This window comes from Primulina tabacum, chromosome 11, assembly GCF_025594145.1.
Source record: "Primulina tabacum isolate GXHZ01 chromosome 11, ASM2559414v2, whole genome shotgun sequence".
NCBI classification, from domain to species: domain Eukaryota; kingdom Viridiplantae; phylum Streptophyta; class Magnoliopsida; order Lamiales; family Gesneriaceae; genus Primulina; species Primulina tabacum.
Genome location: NC_134560.1, coordinates 17554276 through 17560951, shown reverse-complemented (window position 1 = coordinate 17560951; position 6676 = coordinate 17554276).

Here is a 6676-nt window from a genome sequence, read left to right as displayed (position 1 = left end):
ATTTCAATCTGAGTTTGGTACCGTGTTCCTCTCGACAAGAGCTTCAACGGGACGTAAGTTTTATTACTTTCTTTTACGATTTGAAAATATGATACTGAAGGAATCATGATATGACTGATATTATATGTTCCCGAGATGGTAGTAATTGTATAATCGAAATCAGATTGAAGAACGGACACCGTATAAAATTATTATCATTTTCAGATTTGATTTGATTGGGAATATACAGATTTGGTATCAGATTGTGTTTGTTATCGATTATGAGTTATGATTTGTATCTGCTGATATTGTATTGCTGGGTATATCGAGATTGCGCTGTTATTCCGTCAAAACAGAATTAGATTGAGTTCTGAATATATCCAATATTGGTTGGGTTGTATATTGATATTGTACTTCTCAATAATGTCATTACAGAGTGGGTATTGACGACTTCGAAGAACGATCAGAGCCAAACTGGTATTGATTTCATTGATCAGATTGATCTACGAAAAGAAAGGTATAAATCAATGTTAAACTGGGAAGATACAACTCGAGTTAGATTCGACTTGAGTTTCCCAAAACCACATACTTTATTTTATTTTATTGATATTTGCAATTCATGAGAATGATGAGCTTAGTCTATAGATTGATAGCAAAGGATGCAGATGTGCCTAGTCATTGGCAGAAGTGCCAAGTCTTTGGCAGAACCGCCAAGACACTGGACTTTTGGTGGTATCGATGTGCTTAGGAGTAGATCGACTCTTATTGCAGAGATTCGATACAGAATGCCAAAGTCTGGGAATAAGAACGTACCACCATCTAGCTGGGAGAGTAGGTGGGAGAATGTTGCGTTCTTATTCGACCGGGATCCCTAGATTAGAGAAGAGTTGAGTCAGAAATTATATGTCAAGAGTTTGATTTACAGTTTTATATCGATTCATGTCTTTCAGATTATGATACATGTTATTGATAACTGTTCCATGCTTTTGTATCTGTTTATATGATTGCATGTATACGTTGTTTATATTGGGAATATATTTCTCACCGGAGTTATCCGGCTGTTGTTGTGTTTGTATGTGTTCATGACAACAGGTGGGACAGAATCAGGGCCGAGAAGAGGATGAGAGATTGAGATTAGCGTGGAGATTCGGACCCAGAAGTAGATTTGTTTCATCACTTGAGATGTAGTGAATAAACAATAGTTTGTTATGATTTTCTTTTGTACCAGACTTGTAATTTTGATCTTGATGTTGATCTTTGTAAATGAAATAAGATTTATTTCATATGTTGCGCACTCATGTATTTAAAAAAAAAAAATTTATGACCCAGTTTACTTAATTGTTACCTTTGATCCTAATAATGATTAAGAAGATGATTAGCGTCTAGGTCCCCAAAGTGTTCGTGTTCATGTTCGTGTTCGTATTAGTCACAACCAACTCACTTCCTTAAAAAACATGTAATCGTATTCATCACTTGTAAAATTCATGCATATACATACATTTTCTTAAAACCAAACTTGCAACGTATTTTTCAGCATTATCATAAAAATTCATATTCATAATTCACATAAACATTTTAAATATGCATTTTCACTTATCAGGGTACTGCCAGCACTCCTAACATAACTCGGGTGCAAAATGACCATTTTGCCCTTTAAACCCTAATTTGACCATTTTACCCCTGTACATTAAAATTTCGACCCGAATCCATTCAAACTTATCAAAACACCTTAAAACGTAGTTTTCATCAATTCTTTGACACAAACTCAAGTCCACGTATTAAATTCTATAATTCATTTTAAAACTTGGACCGAAGTCCCGGTTTTAACCCGAATAAATTCGAAACTTAACCAAACTGAAACCATAGTTCAAAGACTCCTAACCAAACCTTATATGACCCAATATAGACCATCTATAACTTCAGACACGTCGATATAACCTGCTGGAACACCCAAAACGAACAATGCTCACCAAAATTGTTTAAAACACCTACATTGGACTAGCTGTCACGCCCCGAAATCGAAGCGTCGGTGACATCCGGCATTGTTTAATTACTTGAAAACAATAAGCCTCGTATCTAAAAGCCAAATAAACCAGTATTTTTCATAAATAAAATATTGTCTTTACATTGACAACATAATCAAAATTACATCAGAGTTTGTGGAAACGAAACAGAAGAAAAGAATAAAAATCTCAATTCTTGAACTTGTCTGTCGATCACCATCCCCACAATGCTTCTTGTTCCTCCTCGTCAATTTTCTTCTCATTCTCATCTGATGAGAGATGTAAGGGGTGAGAGTTTTGGAAACACTCAGCAAGTGGGGGCCGATCGATTCCCAAAAATAAATACATATAGAGATAATTTTAACTCGTCCTTTTTAACAACTTTCAAAACTTATTATTTTGACTTATCAGAACCGAATCAAGTTAGACAAAGACTATCAGACGTTTTAGAATAAATCAGAAGCAGATCAGAAGCAAATAAAAAAAACACTTTTACTCTTCTCATTTTCTATGGTCAAATTGTCCTCAATATGTTAGTCCTCTAAGGGGTGAGGCCAGAACACACTTTATACCCACCGATGGGGTCCAGAACAGAATTACAATTCTCGTTCCATTTCAAATTCGAATTATAATAGTGTATCACAGAATTCAACTTATCAGACAGTTTTATACTCACCGATGGGGGCCAGAACAGAATTACAATTCTCGTCCCATTTCGAATTCGAATTATAATAGTGTATCACAGAATTCAACTTATCAGACAGAACTTATCAGAACATTGACAGAATTTGGCGGAATCAAAGAATATCAAATTTCAGAAGAAACTTAACAGTCATCGATCGAAATTTTAAATTATGTAAACACTGAATTTTCGAAAATACTGACACACATACTAGCATTTCATGTTATTTTATATGCAAAGTTCAAAATACAATAAAATACGTAACAAAAACTCACTTACAGAAATGTGTAGGTATGCTTCGAAATTTGCAGATTCTTGAACGAAGTTTCTTCCGAAGTTTGGACAGTACTTCGGCGTGTTGCTTGAGCAATTTATGACGTCAATCCAGCTGCACCTTGACGTATTTTCTTGAGCACTCAAACTGCACGAAGTTGGTTCTACTTTCTCCCTTTCCTTGGCCGAATTTTGGTTCCTTTATGGAGGGAAAGGACCGAATTTTCTAAGGCTTTTTTTGGTGTGATTTTCCATCAGCCTTTGAGCGTTATTTATAGGAGAAAATGTGGCTTTTCCAATCCTCATGGCCAATCCCTTGATGGCCAAGAATTGCCATCAATGTTGGTCAAAGCTATCTCAAGCACCAAAGGTCACATAGAATTTCTAAAGGGTCATTTATTGCATAATTAATTTGTCCACCCCTTAGCTCCTACTTTAGATCCCTTTTTGGTCCTTTTAGGACTACCATGGTTGAGCTTCATTGAGCTGAAAGATTGAGTCCTTGAGCTGAAGGTTTACTTCTCCGATGACGATTCTTCGGTTCATGCGATTTCCTATAGCATATTTTCCCGTTGAGCTAATCCCTGAGTTTCGGAGCAAATTTCTTGAGTTCAGTTAGATGAAAATTTATGTTCATATTTTGAGTTTTATACTTACCATTAAACTTTTGAGCTTAGTTTAAGCTTAGTTTCAAGTTTTTATTTCTTACATGACTTGCTTCGGAAATTCCGGGTTCTCACACTAGCGCCTAGGCGCTGGTTATATATCGCTAAGGCACTGGGTAAGCGCCTAGGTGCCATGTACCAGCGCTGTGGCGCTACAAGTGACGAAGCTTGGAGCCACCCCCCGCGAACAAAAACCCAAATCAACTTCGAAGCAAAAATCCGTCCTACGCTATTACAGCTCGGACCAGACTCGTACCAACCTGTCTTAGACCATGATTGACTCCTCCTGACCTTCCCTAGCCTTGGCCCTCAGCCCCATGCAAGCGAACGCACGTGAACCACCCGAACTCCCAAAAACCGAGCCACAAACAAGGAATTCGATCGGCCACAACCAGAGCTCGTTCCAGATCTGAAGTATTCACCTAAACCTACTCTAATACTCCTAAAAATACGTCCCCAAACTCTCAAGAACTGGCAGCCCCTTCGACCAAACAAAAACGTGAGCCATATAACAAAAACAATCAAGTTTTCATATCATACAACATAAAAAACATGAAGGCAACATGAAATCTGACATGGATCGTGCATAAACATTCAAAAATATATATTATGATGTGAAAGACGAGAAAACAAAGGTATAGGGTGTGACTTTGCGTTTATACGCTCAAAAAACAACTCAACGACGCGGGAGACGGACATCGGAGGGACGGGGAAGACCTTGGCCGCGTTTTTCCTTGCAAAACCAATCAAAAACTTGTAATTTTGTAGAAGGATGACATTGTAATCAGATTTTGTAGATAAGAAATATTTAGAGACAAGATTAAATTGCTCTAATACCACTTGTTAGGATCGGTTGGGTGTGAAAAGGGGTTTAGAAATGGGGGTTGAATAAACACTTGACAATTTTCAGAACTTCTTCGATGGTTGAATCATTTTAGTGATAAATTGAGTTCACGAATCTTGTTGTCAATTTCAATCAGTTAACTTAATAAAAGTGCGGAAATAACTGAAGGACAGATAGAATAAAACTGATAAGAAAGAACACAAGATTTTGTGGATGTTTGGAGATTTCAAATACTCCTACGTCACCCCTTCTATCTTGAAGATAGGATATTCACTAAAATACTTTGATCTATACAATGATTTGTACAAACCCACTTCAGTTTGGACTTAACACTGCCAACACTGAAACTCTTAGTATCAATACAAATTATCAGTACTCAACTGATGTGTAATTTCTTAGCAGAACTTATCTCTATAAGATCGAATAATACAACAATAAATGTTTGTGCTTTTAGCTCAATTTATAGCCTGAAATCTATTGATAAGTATGTTAAACGTGAGCTTTTGAAAGTAAGTTTGAAAGAATTTGTGCAGAGTTTTGCTAAACATGTAATGAGGTTTCAATAACTGGGTAACTCGGTTTTCTCTCTTCAGCTGATCTTCTCATCTATTTATATGTTTTGCTTCCAACAGTAACAATGAATGCATTTTACTCTTTATATCCGTTGTAAAGCCAAGTCAACATTCTTCTGACAGTCGTACAATTTAACTTTTCTGAAATGCGACGTTCCCTCTGCTTGTGTAACTATCGGTTGTTGGTTTCGTCCTTTTAACTGATGACGTGTAAAGCTGATAAAATCAGTTGCCTTCTTTTAGCCGATAGGATCAATTGATTGTTGTGTAACTGATCAGTCTCAACTGATTGTCCAGTTGACTGCACAACTTTAGTTAGCTTCGATCAGTTCAGTTGCCTTTGATTATATATGCATTAATCTTCAGTTCGGGAAACTATCAGTTACTAATCTTCAGTTCGGGCAACTTCAGTTAACTAATCAGTTGTTTAATCTTTTCACGCTTAATTTGTCAAACTCCAAAATTTAGTTTCCAACATTTAGAATAATCGTGACAAAAACCCTAATCATGCAATAACCATGCATTAAATGCATAAAAAACATTAAACACATATTTTACATAAAACCCTATATTGCATGTATTCAGGTTATGTAGATCAAATTTTCTATACCTTACAATTTGTGACGCCCCAGATTTGACGACTCTTCTCACTGTATCAAGACGGGTCATTCCAGCGTGCTTATGTCCTCACTCGCACGCACCCTAGGAAAATTCCCAGGGGGTCACCCATCCCAAAATTGCCACAAGTTAAGCACGCTTAACTTTGGAATTCTTATGTGATGAGTTACCGAAAAGAAGATGCGACTTCTTGATATGAGTAGTACATATCAAATCTTTTAAATCCTCCTCAACTGCACAGTCCCATACTTGAACAATTTCGAAATCTCTCTCCTTCCGTTGTAAGATCGGTTCATTCATGTTAACTCCGCCTAGAAGCCTGCCAGGATCCGCTCATTGTCCGTGCAACCTCAAGGCACCGGTGATCACTACCCGCCCTCTTCGGCCCCGGGCCTCACATGGGCTCTTCATCAGTTGAACTCTTCATCAGTTGGCCGGGCTTCTGAAGGTCTTCTGCTGAGCCACCTATCAATTGAACAATCAGTTGAACTGGTCTTTTATATTTCAGTTGGACTGGTTAAGTTCGATTGTTCGTTTGTCACTTTCAGTTTGCGCTGATAGCTTCAGTTTTGGCTCGTAAACCGATCATTTCAGTTTTAGCTTTCTGCGCACTTAAGTAAATATATTAGAAACAAAATGACAAGTTTTGTTGACATCAAAATCAAGATTGCGAACATGAAATGTTCCAAAAAACTGATATAGCAAGCACGTAACTATACAATCACATGCGTAGATATACGTTTACTAAAAATAGATTTTTCATGCAAACACGAAACCTTAAAAATATGCAAATTTCTAAATCATGAACACATATAATCTTTTCAATAAAAATGATATATTTAGGTGAAGTCTGATCCTCAATAGTGACAACATTCAGTCGATTGATCAATCTATAAACCATAGTACTAAGCCGCCGGGTTCAACGTCCACTTCTTCGACGATCCCTCCGACTATCATAAAATAACTTCACCGTTCACTTATTCAAAGGATCCACTGTTATTGAGATTCATGCCCTCATATTTTCATTAAATGATTATTTT